The following is a 19,993-nucleotide window of genomic DNA, read 5'->3' on the forward strand; positions in this document are numbered from 1 at the left end:
CAAAATCCAGTGACCACTCCTCCCACCAAAATGTGCCAGTAAAGCATGGCTGTGTCCACCCAGAGGAGGGGAAATGCATCGGACCTATGAGAAAAAACGTAGACTGATTCAGAACGAAAAAGAAAAAATATGAAAAAATAAAGTTAAGTCCCATAATGGTGCGCAAACTCCTATTCGTGAAGTCCCTATGTCTGTCTGGATTGCTGATTGACCTTCCTGACTCAAACTCCGTGAGATCTGGTTCTTTTGTCATTCAGACACTTTTCATGAGACCTGGGTGTCAGGTTCCCATGACGCTTGGCTGAGACTCCTGTTTCCAGGATCCTTATATATATCCTTTGAGGGCATTGGTTGGTGCAGGCAAAATCTCACCTACCATGCAGGAGACCTGGGTTCGATTCCCAGCCAATGTACCTGATGCACAGCCACCACCCATCCGTCAGTGGGGGCTTGGGTGTTGTTATGTACAATGCTGACCAGGCTTCCGTGGAGCTTCCAGAGTAAGATGGACTAGGGAGAAAGGCTGGCAACGTACTTCAGAAAACCAGCCAATGAAAACCCTATTGATCATAATGATCTGATCTGCAACTGGTCATGAGAATGGTGCATTACGAGAAAGAATTTTGTCCCGTGGTATATGAGGTCACACTAAGTCTGGTACGCACTTGATTGCAGCCAACAACAACAAATATATATATATATTTTTTTTAATCGCTAAAAGTTAAATTGTGATTGAGCCTGTTTTTTCAACCCAAGGAGTCTATCTAAAATGAACATCAATGTGAAATAGTTTGCCTACCATTCAGCCTCAGTTTTCCTTCATAACATTCTAGAATATGCTGACATGAACAACTTTTCTTCTGAGATTGTATTAGTTTCCTCTTGCTGCTGTAACAAATTGCCACACACTTATTAGCTTAAAACAACACAAATTTCTTATTTTACAGTTCTAAAGGTCAGAAGTTTGAAATGGTGTCAGTAGACATGTGTTCCTTCTGGAGGCTCTGGGGAGGGAGACAGTCCATTTCCTTTCCTTTTCCAGCCACTAGAGACTGCTTATGTTCCTTGGCTCATGGCCCCTTCTTCCATCTTCAAAGCTGCAATCATCATCACCCCCAAACTCTCTGTTGTCACATCTTCCCTGACTCTCCTGCCACCTTCTTTTACTCATTAGGACCTTTGTGATTACATACGGCCCGCCATAAAAATTGAGGATAATCTCCCCATCTCAAGATCCTTAATCACATCTGTGAAGTCCCTTTTGCCGTGTAAGGTAATATATTCACAGGTTCTAAGGTTTAGGCCATAGACATGTTGGGAGGCCTATCGTAATGATCAAATAAAGGCCCCTGCCTAATGGCTTACTTTCTCAAATCCCTTCATGTGGATGAGTAATTTGTTTGTTTTTTTGTTTGTTTGCATAATTTACCTCCTATGGGGTTTCTTCAGTGGAGCTACAAAGCTTCCTGGGTTTGAGATTTTTTTTTCTCTAATATATATAAGATGTCACCTTGAAGACTAAGGTGCGCCTGACCCAAGCCATGGTATTTTCAATCACGTCATATGCATGTGAAAGCTGAACAATGAATAAGGACTGAAGAAGAATTGACGCCTTCGAATTGTGGTGTTGGCGAAGAATATTGAACATACCATGGACTACGAAAAGAACAAACAAATCTGTCTTAGAAAAAATACAACCAGAATGCTCCTTAGAAGCTAGAATGCCGAGACTGCGTCTTACATACTTTGGACATGTTGTCAGGAGGGATCAGTCCCTAGAGAAGGACATCATGCTTGGGAGAGTATGGGGTCAGTGGAAAAGAGGAAGACCCTCAATGAGGTGGACTGACACAGTGACTGCAACAATGAGCTCAAGCATAACAACGATCGTAAGGATGGCTCAGGACCGGGCAGTGTTTCGTTCTGCTGTGCATAGGGTTGCCATGAGTCAGAACCGACTCGACAGCACCTAGCAACAACAACAATATTTTATCGTGGAAATTTTCAAACATACAGAAAAGTTAAACAGTTATACACCAAAAATCTTTATACCCAATATGCAGATTCCACTGATATTTTTGCTGTTTTTGCTCTGTCACGTAGCTACCTACACGTCCATCTCTACATCTATCAATCCACCTTATTGTTTGGTGCATTTCAATGTAAATTGCAGACATCAGTACGCCTTACTCCCAGAAGTTCCCTCATAGTCCTTCCTAGCCAGCACCTGCCCCCACACACTCCTAGAAGCCATGACTGTTGTGATACCTTTCACCACAGACTTGAGTTTGGCATTCTATTCTTAGAGGTCCCAGAAAAATCAAGCCCTGTTGCTTGTAGTGGAGTCCCTGTGTGGCACAAATGGTAAAGCACTTGATTACCATCTTAGTTATCTAGTGCTGCTATAATAGATATACCACAAGTGGGTGGCCTTAACAAACAGAAATTTATTCTCTCACAGTTTAGGGGTCTAGAAGTCTGAATTCAGGTGTCAGCTCCAGGGGAAGTCTTTCTGTCTGCTCTGGGGGAAGATCCTTGTCATCAATATTCCCCTGCTCTAGGAGCTTCTCAGCGCAGGCACCTTGGGTTCAAAGGAAGCCCTCCTCTCCTGGCTTTCCTTGCTTGGTGATAATGAGGTCCCTCTCCCCTCTGCTGGATTCTCTCTTTTATATCTCAAAAGAGATTGACTCAAGATACAACCCAATCCTGTAGATTGCATCCTGCCTCATTAACATAACTGCCTTTAATCCCGCCTCATTAACATCATAGAGGGTAGGATTTACAGCACATAGGACAATCACATCAGATCACAAAATGGAAAACCACACAATACTGGGAATCATGGCCTAGCCAAGTTGCCACATATTTTGGGGGGACACAATTCAATTCATAACAACTACTAACCAAAAGGTTGGCAGTTTGAACCCACCCAGAGGCACCTTGGAAGAAAGACCTGGTGATCCGCTTCCAGTTCACAGCCTTGGAAACACACTATGGAGTGCAGTTCTGCTCTGCAACACATGAGTCACCGTGAGTCAGAATCAACTGAAAGCAACTGTTTTCATTTTGTTCTGTTTTTGGTTGCATGTAGAACAGATCTTGATGTATCTTTACCTTGACTTTTCCTCCTTCCCTGTCTTGTCTTAGTTTCCTTATCTTTCGCTTCCGCTTCCTGGGTTCACCTCCCAAATAAACTATCTGCATCCAAATCTTTGTTTCCATCTCTGCTTTTAGAACAACCCAAATGAAGACAATACCTATCACTATCTCTCCTGCCACCGTTATCTCTTGCTTTGAAAGCTGCAATAACCTCCTAATTGATGTGCTTCTTCAAATTTGTCCTCCACGCAGGAGTCAAAATGATTGGTTACGAGTTAGATAATGCCACAGCCCTGCTTAAAAACCCTTGTTTTCATCTACACCTAAAACAAAACACAAATTCCTTCCAGCCTACCCTCCAACTTCATCTCCCACCACCCTCCACGCCTCACTATGCTTTGGCATCCTTAGCTTTTTTTCTTGAAAAACACCCGAAGATGGTTCACCCTCAATGGCTTTATATTTATTCACCCCTTTGCCTGGCGTTCTCATCTTCCAGATATTGAATGGCTAGTTCTTTACATAATTGGCTCTTGCACATTTGTCAGGTCCCAACTAAAACTTCATCTTGTCAGCTAAAACTTCACCTTTTCAATGATTTCAGGACTGTAAAATCAGAGGAGGCCTGACGGCACATGGTACATTGCTGTTAGGTGCCTTGGAGTTGGTTCTGACCCGTGCACAACAGAATGAAACACTGCCTGGTCCTGCGCCACCCTCACAATTGTTGCTATACTTGAGCCCATTGTTCCAACCATTGTGTCAATCCCTCTCATTGAAGGTCTTCTTCTTTTTCCCTGACCCTCTAACTTTACCAAGCATGATTTCCTTCTCTGGGACTGGTCCCTCCTGATAACACGTCCAAAGCAAGCAAGACAAAGTCTCACTGTCCTCATTTCTAAGCAGCATTCTATCTCTACTTCTACCAAGCAGATTTGTTCATTCTTCTGGCAGGCTATAGTATATTCATTATACCATTATATTCAACACCATAATTCAAATGCTCAATTCTTTTTCAGTCCTCCTTAGTCATTATATATGAGCCAATTGAAAATACCATGGCTTGGGTCAAGCGCACCTTAGTCTTCAAGGTGACGTCTTTACTTTTTAACACTATAAAGAGGTCTTTTGCAGCAGATTTGCCCAATGCAATACATTGTTTGATTTCTTGACTGCTTCTTCAATGGGCATTGATTGTGGATCCAAGTGAAATGGAACCCTTGACAACTTCAGAAGCCCTGGTGGTGCAATGTTTAAAGCACTTGACTTCTAACCCAAATATCTTCAGTTCAACTGCTCTGCAGAAGAAAGATGTGTCAGTCTGCTTCCATAAAGATTTACAGCCTAGGAAACCCTATGGGGCACTTCTACTTTGTCCTAAAGAGTCGCTAGGAGTTGGACTAGTTGCAAGGGGTTTTCTGACAGTGGCCAGAGAGCCAAAATACCACCTCTGTTTCAGCTCACTAATGCCTAGGAGGAGTTCTGGTAGTGCAGTGGTTAAGAGAACTACCAAAAGGTTGGCAGTTCGAATCCACCAGCCACTCCTTAGAAATCCTATGGGGCTGTTCTACTCCGTCCTATAGAGTTGCTATGAGTCACAATCAACTCAATGACAATGGGTTTGGTTTTTTTGATGCTTAGGATATCAATCTTTATGTATTCCATTTCATTTCATTTTTGATGAACTTCAATTTTCCTTGATTCATACTTCATATTTTCCATGCTCTGATTACTAATGGATGTTTACAGCTGTTTCTTCTCATTTTAAGTCATGCCACATCAGCAAATGAAGGTCCCTAAAGCTTCACCCATCCACTTCATTAAAGTCAACTCTACTTTGAGGAGGCAGCTCTTCCCCAGTCATATTTTGAGTACCTTCCCACCTGAGGGGCTCATCCTCTGGCACTGTATCAGACAATGCTCCTCTGTTATCCACAAGGTTTTCACTCTCCAGTTTTTTTCAGAAGTAGATCGTCGGGTCCTTCCTCCCAGTCTGTCTTAGTCTGAGAGCTCTGTTGATATCTGTCCACCATGGGTGACTCTGCTGGTATTTGAAACAGCGGTAGCATAGCTTCCAGCATCACAGCAACACACAAGCACCACAGCATGACCAACTGATAGAAATGGACTGAGGGCACGTGGTATAGGACACCAAAAAGATTTGCCACATACATGGATGGATGCAAGAGATATTTTTTCAGGGCAAATATTCTCCCCCTTTGATAGGAATGGAAACTGGTCAGAGTCTTAGAGACTTCTTAGATTTTGTAGCTATTTGGTTACAGTACTGAACTGGGATGCAGAACTTTGCCAAAAATTATAGCAAATGATGACTTCTTTTACCTTCTGTCCCACTCTTGCTGTACCAGACCCTTTACTGGGCACTTGATGTTTTTATCTCAAACTCTCACAAATTCTCTCAAGTTAAACACCCACCAGCCCTCTGGATTTTCTCCATAAATCTTATCATGGTACAAAATTTTCTTATTTATTTGCTCACTTGTTGATTTTCCATTTCTTCCTACTAGATGAACTTCTGTTAAGGGCAAAGATATTTCATTTACCACTGAACCCACCTCCCCCTAACACATTGCTTGGCAACAATAAATGCTTGTTGAACAAACAAATTATTAAAATAGATAGGAACATCCACAAAAGAAGAAACACAGCTTAAAGAAAAATCCAAAAACATACCCTCATCCTAGTAATCAAAGAAATGTGATTTAAAATAATAAGATGCTTTATATAATAAATCTAAATAAAAATGTTTCATTTTTTAATCATGCTAGCAAGGGTACAGTCATTTTTATAAAATAGTACAAATCTTCTAGAATGTAATTTGGTGATATGTACCAGCAATAATAAAAATGCTCACACCCTTTGACATAGCCGTATTGCATTTGAAAACACATTCTAAGGAAACGATATACGTAAATAAATATGTGGAAAATCTCTACGCATAAGGATTTTTACTGAGGCTATATTTTATTGTACATATTGAAGCAAATAAGTTATACTATATTGTATGAACAGGAATTAAAAACAATGATTACGAAGCAAACTAACAGCATGCAAATATAGCCATGTTATAAAAATTTTAAAGATATTAAGTATCTTTTGTAGACTATGATTGCAAATGTGAAAAAAAAAATGAAAAGGCAAAATATGCAAATGTGATAGCAGAGAAGCCGGTGAGATTAAAAGTGATATGCACTTTATTTTCTAAACTTTCTGTGTTTTATCACTTCTACTACCACCCACAACATGGCCTTGAGAAAGCTAGTAGAATGCCCTGGGACTCAGTTTCTTCATCTTTAAAATGAGGCTTGTGATACACACAGACACATACAAACCCACTGCCATTCAGTCGATTCCCACTCATGGTGGTTAGTAGTCAAGCGCAAATCATTTTTGCCTCCTGTTTAATACCCACAGGAAATATGTATTAAAGTGCTTTCTAAAATTCAAATGGTTAATTGCTATACAAATTAATGTTAGTTATTTCTTAAATATGCATAGTTTTCTACTTTGTTTCCTTAAATAAGCTATTTTGAAGATAAAACAATTCATTTATTCACTCATATCATAGTCCCTCGTACATGCCAGAAACTGCTCAATTCTGAGGGTGAATATGCCTATGCTTGTTTTTTTTTTTTTTTTTTTTGTCTTAAAGACCTGTACAATGAGTAGAGAGATAAGATACGTAATACCTAATCACAACACAAAGTAGGATGCGATAAGTGCTGTAAGGGAGATACAAAATACAAAGGAGTCTATCTGAGAAGTAAACCATTTCCAGTCCACCAGCATAGACTATTTTGTTGCTTTCAATCTGTTGTTAATATTGAGAGGTGTATTAGTCAGAGTAGACTGTTATAGGCCCCCTAATCTCAAAAGTGCAAAGCAGAATGAGACCAAGTGGGCGATAGCTGCCCGAAAGCAAAGACAAGAAGGCAGAAAAGAACAGGAAAACTTGACGAATGTGGAGAACCCAGGTTGGAAAGGGAAACGGGGAGAGTGTTGACACATTGTAGGGATTGCAACCAATGTTGCAAAACAATTTGTGTATGTGGTTTTGAATGAAAAACTAATTAAGGTAAATTTTCACCTAAAACACATAAACTTTTTAAAAAAAGAATATTTGGGAAAAGATCAGATTTAGGATAAATTTGATGTAATTTGTTCTTTAAAAAAAAAAGTTGACAGGCATAATAAATTTCATGACTCTCAGGAAAAAAAAACATATGCAAAGCAGATGTTCATGGCCTGGTGGCTTTTTTGGGTGCCTCTTCTCTGAGCCCTGGTGGCGAAGTGATTAAAGTGCTCAGCTTCTGATCAAAAGGTCGACAGTTTGAACCCACCAGCTATGCTTTGGGAGAAAGACATGGCAGTTGGCTTCCATAAAGATTACAGCCTTGGAAACCCTATGGGGCAGTTCTACCCTGTCCTATAGGGTCACTTCAGAACAAAAAAACAAACCTGTTGCCATCCAGTTGATTCCAACTCATAGCGTTCCTGTGCTGGGTTAGGACAGAATAGAACTGCCCCAGAGGGTTTCTAAGGAGCACCTGGTGGATTTGAACTGCCAACCTTTTGGTTAGCAACCTGAGCTCTTAACTACTGCGCCATCAGGGCTATGAGTCAGAATCGACTTAACAGCAATGGATTTTTCTCTAAGCAATGACTCAGTGATCCAAGTATTCTCCTTTTTTTTTTTTTTTTTCCTTTCTCTCTCTCCTTCCAGATTCTATATTTTATGTTTACAGATCCTGACAAATACAGAACAAATGTTTATCAATAGAGGGTTATCCATGGCAGGGCAATAGATTTTTTTTAAACTCCTCTTTTCCCCCTCCTCCTGTTTCCTGGTGGAAATCCTCTTTTGCCTCAATGGATTCACCTATTCTAGATACTCATTTAAATGGATCATACAAAATTTGGACTTCGTGTCTAGCTTATTTCACTTTATAGCTCAGTCATGCTCCATTTTGTTCCTCCATTCATCTGTTGATGGGCAGTTGGGTTGTTCCTCCCCATTAGCTATTGTGAATAATGCTACAATGAGCATCCGTGCACACGTGTCTGTTTGAGTTGCTACTTTCAATTCATTTGAATATTTACCTAGGGCTGGAATTGCTAGATCATGTGGTAATCCTATGTTTAACTTTTTAAGGAACCAGCCCCACCATAAATGCAAAGGGACTGGAAAATACAGACCCTGCCTGGGAAATAATTTCCCAGCAACAACGCTCTACTGTGGAGGGGTGGGGGTCATGGTCAAGGTAAACAGCCAGCCGTCTCTGCCACAGGAAGCAATGAGAGAGTGGATTCAACTTAGAACCCCTGGGTTCAAATCTCTACTGGCAAATTAAAAAAAGAAAAAAAAATTGGACATAGGTAAGGAGAGCCTTTATTCTAAGGTATTATTGGGAGAAGGAAGAAAAAAAGGAACTATTGGAATAGAGGAAGAAGGATTATTGTAATAGGGAGACTGCTCCAGCCATGTGATCCGCAAGCATCCCGAAGTTAGGTAGAAATGGGCTTTTCTTTTATGGGGAGAGAAAGCAAAGCTAGAAAGAAGTGGGTATAAGCAAATGGGATGAACAGGATGCCTACGTGGAAGCAGCAATAAATCAGAGGATGTTTTATGCTGGACATCAGCCCATCCTTGAGAAGGACTATTAATAAGAGACTGTATCCTTGCTAAGGCTGAGGATGGGTCAAAGTCCAGGGGTCTGGGAAAGGAGAAATTTCACCAAAGTTTGGTTAACAAGCATTTTGTTCCAAATGATCAGTCGGGACAAAACCATCCAGTTAATACATTATGAGACTAAGAAGAGGAATTTTGACTATCTGTGTCAGGTGTTTTTATAAGTAAACAGGAGCCATCCGTGAATCTTATATAAGTCATATGGGAAAGGATATTTCTTTGCAATGAGATATTTCTCAGAACACAAACAAGAGTGGGAACATTTCTTAAGCATTGCTGTTTTCCAGGATCAAAGGACCCAGGCAAACGTCAACATTGTCAAATCACCACTGCAGCCTCCTCATCTTCTATGACCCACAAAATCTTCCCCCATGAGATCATTTGTCCTTCATCTCCCGACCAGCAAGCTTAGAGACCACTTGCTAAAGATGGCAGAGCCACAAGGTGGAAAAAACCAAGTCACTAAATCCCTCACTGTGTCTGCTTATCAGGAATATTTATTTAGACTTTATATACATGAGAAATAAACTTCTACTGTGTTAAGCCACTGACATTACTTTTTGTTTGTTTTATTACAGATGCTGGAATTACTTAATTTTTCTAAACATTGAAGGGTTTGGTTTAAATATTTACCAAAAACCTCTTAGCATCATGCCTGGCACCTAGCGAGCCCTCAATAAATGTTAGCTATCATTATAAATATCATTCAGCAATGGAGTCCCTGGGAAACCCTGGTGGTGCAGTGGTTAAAAGCTATGGCTGCTAACCAAAAGGTCGGCAGTTTGAATCCACCAGGCACTCCTTGGAAACCCTATGAGGCAGTTCTACTCTGTCCTATAGGGTTGTTATGAGTCATAATTGACTCAATGGCAATGGAATGGAGTTTCTGGGTGATGCAAATGCTTAACATGCTCAACTCCTAACCAAAAGGATGGAAGTTCAAGTTTACCCAGAGGCACCTTGGCACACAGGCCTGGCACTCTACTTCCAACAAGGAAGGAAAATTTCAACTGGCAGGAGGTCTAAGGGACAGTATTTCAAATGGGATTTATGATGTAGCCACGCCAACCGGAGGAGAGACAAGTGTATTTCACTGGAGAGTTGGATGGATGGGGGGAAATAATGGAGGACAAGATGGGAAAGTTGATTGCTGCCCAACTAAATTAAATACTGTATTAAAACTGAAGTTTGAGTAATGTCCAAGGGTAGGGAAACGAGTATTAATAAACAGATTCAGGGGACTGTGTGATTTGTCCCATTCTTTTTTCTAAAGGAAAAAAGAAACCTACTGACAATTGTTGGATTTGTTGAGGAAGCCTAGACTGTCAACAAGTCCAATAAATGCTGGTGAAGAAGGTAAGGAAGGTGGAAAAATGAAAGCATCTTGGAATCAGAAGTGTAATAAAAGAATAAGGTACTATCAGCAGCAGCGGCTTGGACAACGGCTCTGTTTTGTGTAAAATGAGGTCATTAATATCCACTTGAGATACATATATGAAAGCACCTTCTAAAATTATAAATAATTAAAAACTAAAACCAAACCCGCATCAAGTCGATTCCAACTCATAGTGACCCTATGGGACAGAGTAGAACTGCTCCATAGAGTTTCCAAGGAGAGGCTGGTGGATTCCTAACAGCTGACCTTTCTGGTTAGCAGCTGAGCTCTTAAGCACTGCACCCTCAGGGCTCCAAGTAGTTAATTGCTATACAAATTAACGTTAGCTATAGGGTCACTATGAGTTGGAATCCACTCGACAGCAGTGGGTTTGGTGTTTGTTTGTTTTATTCCTTAAATAATGCATAGTTCACTACTTTGCTTCATCAGGGGCCTCTGTCTCTCATTCCCTTAGGCAGTTATCTATTGAGTGACTTTCCCAAGCCAGGCAGTGTCCTAGGTGCTAGGGATACAATAGTGAAAGAGATATTATTCGCCCTCAAGAAGTACTACCCACTAGTTATCTGTCTTCCCTAAGCTTAACCCTACTGTCTCAGGTTGGGTCCCCCGAGAAACAGACCCCAAGACAAGGATTCAAGTATAACTTGTTTATTTGGGAGGTACAGTAGAAGTGAAAGAATCTCGGATGCCGCAACACTTAAGTGCTCAGCTGCCAGCCAAAAGGCTGGTGGTTCAAACCCACCCAGCAGCTCCATGGGAGAAAGACATGGTAATCTCTCCCTGTAAAGTTTACAGCCTGAAAAACCCTATGGAGCAGTTGTACTCTGTCACATCGGATCGTTATGAGTTGAAATGGACTCGGTGTCACCTAACAACAGGAGAAGTGAGACAGATGAGAAAAGGCAGCAAAGAGAGGGTACATTACCAATTCACTGTGGATAAATTAGAGTTTAACCCCATGGGAAAACTGCAAAACTCACTTAACAGTTTTCCCACCTGAAGGGCAAGAGACCTGAGGTTTTTATATGCCAAGTTCTCTTAGGGTTGTTAATTACTACCATTCCCAGCCTGCTTTGCAAAGGGACCTTCTACAGCTCCCAAGATAGTCCTCGGAAGAGATGAGTGGAATTCAGCTGAAGAGAACTAAAGTGGGGAGCCCCAAGGACATAAGCAGAGCACGTGTGACATCCACCCAACGTCCTAAAAGAGGCAATCCCTTACTCTTCAGCTTTTTTACGAGGGGAAAAGGGGGGTAAGGGCATGATGACTTTCCTAAGCCCCATCTGATCTGGTAAAGACTATCTCTGGCTAACAGATCAGTCAAGGAGAACTATAGACTTCATTCCGATACTCGTCTATTTACCCAGCTCTGCAAATGTTTCCTCTTAAACCCATTGAGTTGTTTAATCCCAAAGGATATGTGTACAGGAGAAAGCATGAAGGTAAGAGGCAAATCTCAAATATAATACCTGTCATATATCTGGTTCTTACTATGAGTCAATTATGCCTATCGGTATCCATCAACAAACTGTTAGGTATTACTATATCCAGACTGAGGCAAGTTCACTACGGCTTAATAAGTTTAAGTGAATGGCAGACCTGGGATTTGAACCTTGGTCTAACAGAATCCAGAGCAAATATTCTTAACCACCATTTTATGTTTGCACTGTGTTGGAAGGAGTGAGTTCAAACCTCTCAATTCAGTCATGTTCTCTTCCTATGGTGCTGGTCAAGAAGTACATGCTGCCTTCCAAGGGCTGTTCGTACTGGGAGAAGAGAGGGGCAAAGGCCTGGTACAGCAAGAGTCCTTGAGCAGGAAGAATCGAGTAAACGCCAGGGCAGGAAGAACTGAGCAAACACACCAGGGCTCCTTCCAAGAGGGACAGACCCTCAGGAAGGGGGCCTTTCTGCTCTACCTGGTGTCTGCTCTTAATCCTGCCCCATACATCTTTTTTGAAAATCACAGGAGCCAGGAATATCCTCCCTGAGCCAGGGGAAAAGCTAATTAATAATCTTAGAGAAGGGCAAGTCCCGGGCAACGTTCTTTCTTTGAGACAGCCATCTGCCTCAGCAAGACCAGTCTCGTCTAACAAAGTCTCCTTCTTCTTCTACAGCTTTCTCCATCTCTCCACTCCTCAAGTGAATACCTAATAAACTTTCCTGTCTCCCAGGCTGAGTCCAGACACTTCTAACAAGTGATGAGACAGAAGCACTTTGCTATCACTGGCCTTTCCCAGAATCCGAAGGGAACTGACATTTTCCTCAAACAGAGGAGAGGTACTAGCAGTAGTTGCACCTCGCCTCAGTGTCAAGCCCCTCAGTATCATTTACTCCTCACAACAGCCCAATGAAGTACTGTTACTCCTATTCTTCACATGGGGCTTGTGGGTATTAGCTGACCACAAAGTCTGAGTTCGCTTATTTTTTGGAGTTATTCAAAGATGTCACACAAAATATCCATTCAGGAAGACCTTGAACATTGCTGTCAAGACCACCAGGCCAGGTCCTGTCTAACCTTTTGAGGAAAAGCAATTAGAACTGGCAATATCCTGGATAAAAATATAAACTTCACAAATTCCTTCTGAGGGTGAAAACAGGCCAGAGATTGAAGCCCTGGGTGGGTAACCTTCTAGGCTAATTGTTTTGATTTTCGGCAGGCACGTTTAGGTAGTTTCATCTGAGTACCTCCCTTGGAGAAAGTGTGTGCTTGGGTTATTAATCAACGTTCCATTACATTAGAAAAAAAAAAGCAGCAGCTAATTCTTTTGAAAATATGCAGTTAGAGCAAAGCAGCAGAGGACACCTGGGGAGATGAACGCCCCACACTGAGTCTTAAGACTGCATCCTGTAAACCTAGAGGATAAAGAGAAAGTGAGGAGCCCCTTCATTCCCTGGGGGTCCCTGCCTCTCCCCAGGGGCAGCATTAAGACTCTTTCATATCCCCTAGTGGCAGGAAGTAGAGCCTAGTCTCAGATTATTGCTCACAGCAGACACTTCCCCTCAAAAATATCAGCTACAAATGCACACTCCCTTGATGGCCCAGTATTACCTGACTTTAAAATGAAAATTGAGCCCCTCTCCTGTTCTCCGACTCTTATTTCCAAACAGAAACATCTAAGGCTCTTTTGTTGTCTGTCACAGTGCCTGATGCATAATTAAAGTTCGATAATAAATGGATGGATGCGTGGATTAACTAATGAATGGAAACAAGAAGGAAGGGAGATTGGAAGGAAGGAAAAACTAAGTTCTGTTTTTCATTGAGTCATGTGTAAAGCACTGGGTCAGATTCCCTAGGTCTGTATTCTAGCCTCTTAGTACCTTCAAGAAATTTTGCTGAAGATTATTCAAAAGTGACTGCAGCAGTGTATTGACAGGGAACTGTCAGATATTCAAGTCGGATTCAGAACAGGATGTGTTAATGGGCATATCATTGCTGAAGTCAGATGGATCCTGGCTGAAAGCAGAGAATACCAGAAAGCTGTTTACCTGTGTTTTATTGACTATGCAAAGGCATTCAACTGTGTAGATCACAACGAATTATGGATAACATTGCAAAGAATGGGAATTCCAGAACACTTAATTGTGCTCATGAGGAACCTGTATATAGATCAAGAGGCAGTCATTCAAACAGAACAAAGGGATATTGCATGGTTTAATGTCAGGAAAGGGTTGTATCCTTTCACCATACCTATTTAATCTGTATGCTGAGCAAATAATCTGAGAAGCTGGACTATATGAAGAAGGACAGGGCATCAGCATTGGAGGAAGACTCATTAACAACCTGAGTTATGCAGATGACACAACCTTGCTTGCTGAAGGTGAAGAGGACTTGAAGCACTAACTGATGAAGATCAAAGACCACAGCCTTCAATATGGATTACACCTCAACATAGAGAAAACAAAACTCCTCACAACTAGGCCAATAAGCAACATCATGATAAATGGAGAAAAGACTGAAGTTGTCAAGGGTTTCATTTTACTTGGATCCACAATCAACACCCATGGAAGCAGCAGTCAAGCAATCAAACGTCTCAGGTTGTGGGATTGGTAACCAATGTCACAAAACAATATGTGTACTAATTGTTTAATAAGAACCTAGTTTATTCTGTAAACCTTCATCTAAAGTAAATAAAAAAGAAAAAACAGTGAAATATATTGATAAAAGCAGCAGAAATACCCAAAAATTTTGAACTTTTCTAAACTAAAGGTGAACAGTCAAATGTTCACATACCTGGGAGTGATAAAGCCTACAACCCATGGGACTTTGCTTGTTTACATAATTATTATGAATTGAATTGTGTCTCCCAAATATATGTGTCAACTTGGCTAGGCCATGATTCCCAGTATTGTGTGATTGTCCACCATTTCTTCATCTGATGTGATTTTCCTATGTATTGTAAATCCTGCCTCTATGATGTTAATGAGGCAGGATTAGCAGCAGTTATGTTAATGAGGCAGGACTCAATCTACAAGATTAGATTGTGTCTTAAATCAATCTCTTTTGAGATACAAAAAAGAAAAGGAAGCAGAGAGACAGGGGGACCTCATACCACCAAGAATCCAGAGCCAGGAGAATAGCACATCCTTTGGACTACTGAGGTTCCTGTGCTGAGCAGCTCCTTGACCGGAGAAGATTGATGGCAAGAACCTTCCCCCAGAACCAACAGGGAAAGAGCTGGCACCCTGGATTCAGACATCCAGCCTCCTAGACTATGAAAGAATAAACTTCTCTTCGTTAAAAAAATTAGGAAGCCTGATAAACAAAGTGTGCAGTTGAATGGTATCCCTTACGCATTACTGGTGGCAGTGTGAATTTTTCCAACCACTTTGGAAAGTAATTAGGCATTATCCTGCATGTTCAAACTTTCACATACTCTCCGGGGTAGCCTTTTTTCTGTCTGGAACATACAAATTTTTGTGCAGTGGGAAGCATGTACAAGAATGTACAGGCCTCAGAGTGAATACAGCAACAAAATGGAAACAACCTAAACGCCCGTGACAGGAGAAGGGAAAAATGAATGTACTGTGTGGTCTGTACAATGGAATATTATGCAACGATAACAATGAATGAACCACAGCTCTGGGCATCAAAAAAAAAATTTTTTGGGGGGGGGCATCAGCATAGAAAAATCTCAGAAGCATAATTTTGAGTGGAAAAAGCAAGTCCCATAAGACTGCATGCTGTAAAGATACCTTTTATGTAATGTTCAAAAACAAGCAAAACTAAGGAATATTTTCTTTAGGTGGACACACACACACACACACACACGGAAATCAAACGACGCATTGTAGTGGGTAAATCTGCTGCAAAAGACCTCTTGAAAGTGTTGAAAAGTAAAGATGTCACCTTGAACACTAAGCGCACCTGACCCAAGCCATGGTGTTTTCTATCATCTCATATGCATGTGAAAGCTGGACAATGAATAAGAAAGACCAAAAAACTGATGCCTTTGAATTATGGTGTTGGTGAAGAATATTGAATGTACCATGGACTGCCAAAAGAATGAACAAATCTGTCTCAGAAGAAGTACAACCAGAATGTTCCTTAGAAACAAGGATGGCAAGATTAAGTCTCACATAATTTGGACATGTTATCAGGAGGGATGAGTCCCTGGAGAAGGACCGCATGTTTGATAGACTCAGCAAAAAAGAGGAAGGCCCTCAATGAGATGGATTGACACGGTGGTAGCAACAGTGGGCTCAAGCATAACAATGATTGTAAGACGATGTGGGACTGGGCAGTGTTTTGTTCCGTTGTATGTAGCTCGCTATGAGTTGGAACCAGCTTTACGGCACCTAACGACAACAACAACAAGTACCTTCAAATGGTTCACGGATGGCTCTAGAATATTCTACTTAGCTGGACAAGCTGAGAGTAGCAATGCTTGTGATGATTCAGGCACCATCCTGAAACTTGATTAAACAGACTGAGCTATGAAGGAAAATGTCAGTCTACATAAGGCAAAGGTCTCAGATGTTTGCTTATGATTCTCAAAATGTGAAGGAATTAATTGTGGTTCCTCTGTCATTTTCCCCTAAGTCACTTCTCATGTGTACACCTTCCAACAATTCCTGGGGCCTCTACTAGAAAAGAATCAACGTGCTAGTCAATTCATACAGCCATTAAATTCATTTAGAGACTGGCTTTCCAAAGCCATGGTCCATCTTTCTAAATGATAGTGCAACAGTAGTTTGGCATCATAAATCCACTAAGCCATGATCATGAAGATTTAGGTTATGTGCCACCATTCATTTCCTTCTGTGCCTTATAAGTTTCAATATAAGATTTAAAATTCTAAAGAGCCTGAGGCTTGCTGGATGTAATTAGTAGTGCCAGAGGGAAAAGCAGCACTGTGTTGCTTTAAGAGATTATCCCAACTAGCGTTGCTAGCTCAGACTGTTTTAATACGGAAAATTGTTTCATTTTCTTCCTTTTCTTTGCAGAAGGAAAGGTTTCTGGTTTCCTACACCTCCAATGAATGTTTGAAAACTAAGCAACAAGTTTTTCAGGTATAGTGTCTGGGCCTGAGTTCAGTAAACTATCAAGCTTTTTTGGGAAAGTAGGGCAGAAATCTTAAGGAAGTTTCCATAGCAGGAGAAGAGCCAGGTAAGTGGAAACAGTCAACTTCACTGCATTGTTGAAGTATCTAGGAACCACAAGGAAGCCGATCTATTGCCTCCAACTACTAACCCTTCACATGGGGGAGGAGGGATATTTCATCTACCAGGTTGGAGGACTTTACCAACTGTGCCTCTGTTGGGTAAACAGTAAAGACTTAACTTTGTCACTTCCCCAAGGACCGAGAGTCACGGTTGGCATTCAGTCATGAACCACAGTCCACTTTTGATTATCCTATATGGAAGGACATCCTTCACTCAAAACACAGCAGGAACCTGGGATCCTAAGAGAAGGGGGTGATAGCTGGAAGGGGACAAAATGAAAACCTCAAGGCCCTCATCCATGTAAAAATTGATTTTGCTGTAACATTCTCTTTTACATATGATAAAATGAGAGTTCAGAGAGGGTCTTTTGATTTGCCCAAGGCCACACACAAGGAGTCTCTGGGTGGTGCAAACGGATAAACACTTGACTACTAACATAAAGTTTGGCAATTCAAACCCACCCAGAGGTGCCTTGGAAGAAATGCTTGGAGATCAGCTTTGGAAAACAGCCTTGAAAACCCTATGGAGTATAAAATACCTGGGAATAAATCTAACCAAGGATGTTAAGGACTTATACAATGAAAACTATAAAAGCCCCTGAAAGAGAATAAAGAAGACTTAAATAAATGGGAAGATGTTCCATGTTCATGGATTGGAATATTTAATATTGTTAAGATGTCAACACAACCCAAAGTGATCTATAGATTCAACACAATCCTGATTAAAATTCCAACAGTCTTATTTACAGAAATGGATAAACTAATGCTCAACTTTGTATGGAATGGCAAGAGGCCCTGAATAGCTAAAACAGTGTTGAAAGAGAACAACAAAGTAGAAGGGCTCACACGTCTAGGTTTTAAAACATACTATATAGCTACAGGAAACCCTGGCAGTGTAGTGGTTAAGTATTATGGCTGCTAACCAAGAAGTCAGCAGTTCAAATCTGCCAGGCAGTCCTTGGAAACTCTCTGGGGCAGTTCTACTCTGTCCTATAGGGTCATTATGAGTCAGAATCAACTCGAGAGCAGTGGGTTTGGTTTTTTTGGACATAGCTACAATAATCAAAACAGTCTGGTACTGGTACAACAACAAACACATAGATCAATGGATTATAATTGAGATTCCTGAAATAAACCCACACTTCCATGATTAGCCCTGGTGGCACAGTGGTTAAGACCTTGCTGGCTAACCAAAAGGTCGGCAATTAGAATCCATCAGCTGCTCCTCGGACACCCTATGGCGTAGTTCTACTCTGTCCTATAGGGTCACTATGAGTCGGGATCAACTCGATGGCAATGGCTTTAGGTTTTTTTTTTTTCTTTTTGGGGGGGCGGTGGTTTCTATGGTCATCTGATTTTTGACAAGGGTGCTAAGTCCATTTGATGAGGAAAGAAGAGTCACTTCAATAAAAGGTGCTGGCAAAATTGGATTTCCACATGCAGAAAAAGGAAAGAGGACTCATGCCTTCGCCATACACAAAAACAAATTAAAAATGGATCAAGGACCTAAATGTGCAAACTCATACCATAAAATTCTTAGAAGAAAGAGCAGGGGCAACATCGTCAGACCTAGCTTTTAACAATGGGTTGTCTAACATAACAACAAAAGCACGAACAGCAAAAGACAAAATAAATAAGTGGAGCCCCTAAAAATTGAAAACTTCGGTTCAATAAAAGCTTTACCAAAAAAGTGAAAATACAACCTACTAACTGAAAGAGTATCTTTGGAAAGCACATATCTGACAAGAACCTAATAACCTAAATATATATAAAACTTTGACAACTGGACAACAAAAAGACAAATAACCCAATCATAAAATGGGCAAAGGACTTGAATAGACATTTTGCCAAATAGAACATTCAAATGAACACCACACACATGAATACATGCTCAGCATCATTAGCCATCAGAAAGATGCAAATCGAAACCACAATGAGATACCATTTCATTCCCACTAGGATGGCTAAGATTAAAAAAAAGAAGAAAAGAAAAGAAATGCTGGTGAAGATGTGGGGAAATTGGAACCCTAACCCATTGCTTATGGGAATGCAAAATGGTACAGCCATTGTGGAAAACAGTGTGGTGGTTCCTCAAAAAACTACAAATAGAACTACCATATGACCAGCAACTTCACTCCTAGGTATACACCCAAAAGACTTGAAAGCAGAGACTCAAACAGAGACTTGTACACCAATGTTCATTGCAGCACCATTCACAATATCCAAAAGGTGGAAACAACACAAATGCCCATCAAAAAATAAGCAGATAAAGAACGTGTGGTATATACATTCAGTGGAATACTATTCAGCCAGTAGAAAAAATGAAATTGCGATACATGTTACAATATGGATGGAGCTAGAAGACATTGTGTTGAAATAAGACAATTACAAAAGGACAAATATTGTATGATCTCACTTATGTAAAAACACAAGAAAAGGCAAATGTATAGAGAACAAAGTTTATTAGTGGTTTCCTGGGGCAGGAGAAAGAGGGAAAGTGGTGGTTAACAGTGATGGGACATCATGTTTATTAAGGGTAGGAATGCATAGCCAATTACTATAATTACTGTTAATCATTTGTACACCTGTAAAAAGTTGAATTGGCAAAAGGTGTGTGGTAGCTATATTTACAACAATGACAGAAAACAGTAGCTGCTGAGCCTGCTTATGTACAACTAAAAACCTCATGGGATTTGGTTTCTTGGTTTGGAGGTTTAGGGTTATGGTTTCATGCACACCCCAGTTAACTGGCCTAACAGTATGCTTAGTTTCCTCTGTTCTACCCCAGTAGCTCGATGTGTAGTGCCTGGGGTCTTAAAGGCTTGCAAGGGGCCATCCAAGGCACAACAATTGGCCTCTATTCACCTGGAACAACAGGGGAGGAAGGAGAGTCAGGAATAGGAGGAGGATATGGAATTTGTGGCTAATTGCCTCCATGAACAACTGTCTCCTTTGCCATGAGGCCAGAAGAACTGGATGGTGCCTGGCTATCATTACTGAACATTTTGATCAAAAATTCTATAGAAGAATCCTGACAAAAGGGAACAAAATTTCAAATTCTCATGAACTCCAGACTTCCTGGAGCCATGAAGTTTGGATGAATCAATGAAACTACTGCACTGAGAA

The sequence above is a fragment of the Loxodonta africana genome, chromosome 27 (assembly GCF_030014295.1).
Source record: "Loxodonta africana isolate mLoxAfr1 chromosome 27, mLoxAfr1.hap2, whole genome shotgun sequence".
NCBI lineage: Eukaryota > Metazoa > Chordata > Mammalia > Proboscidea > Elephantidae > Loxodonta > Loxodonta africana.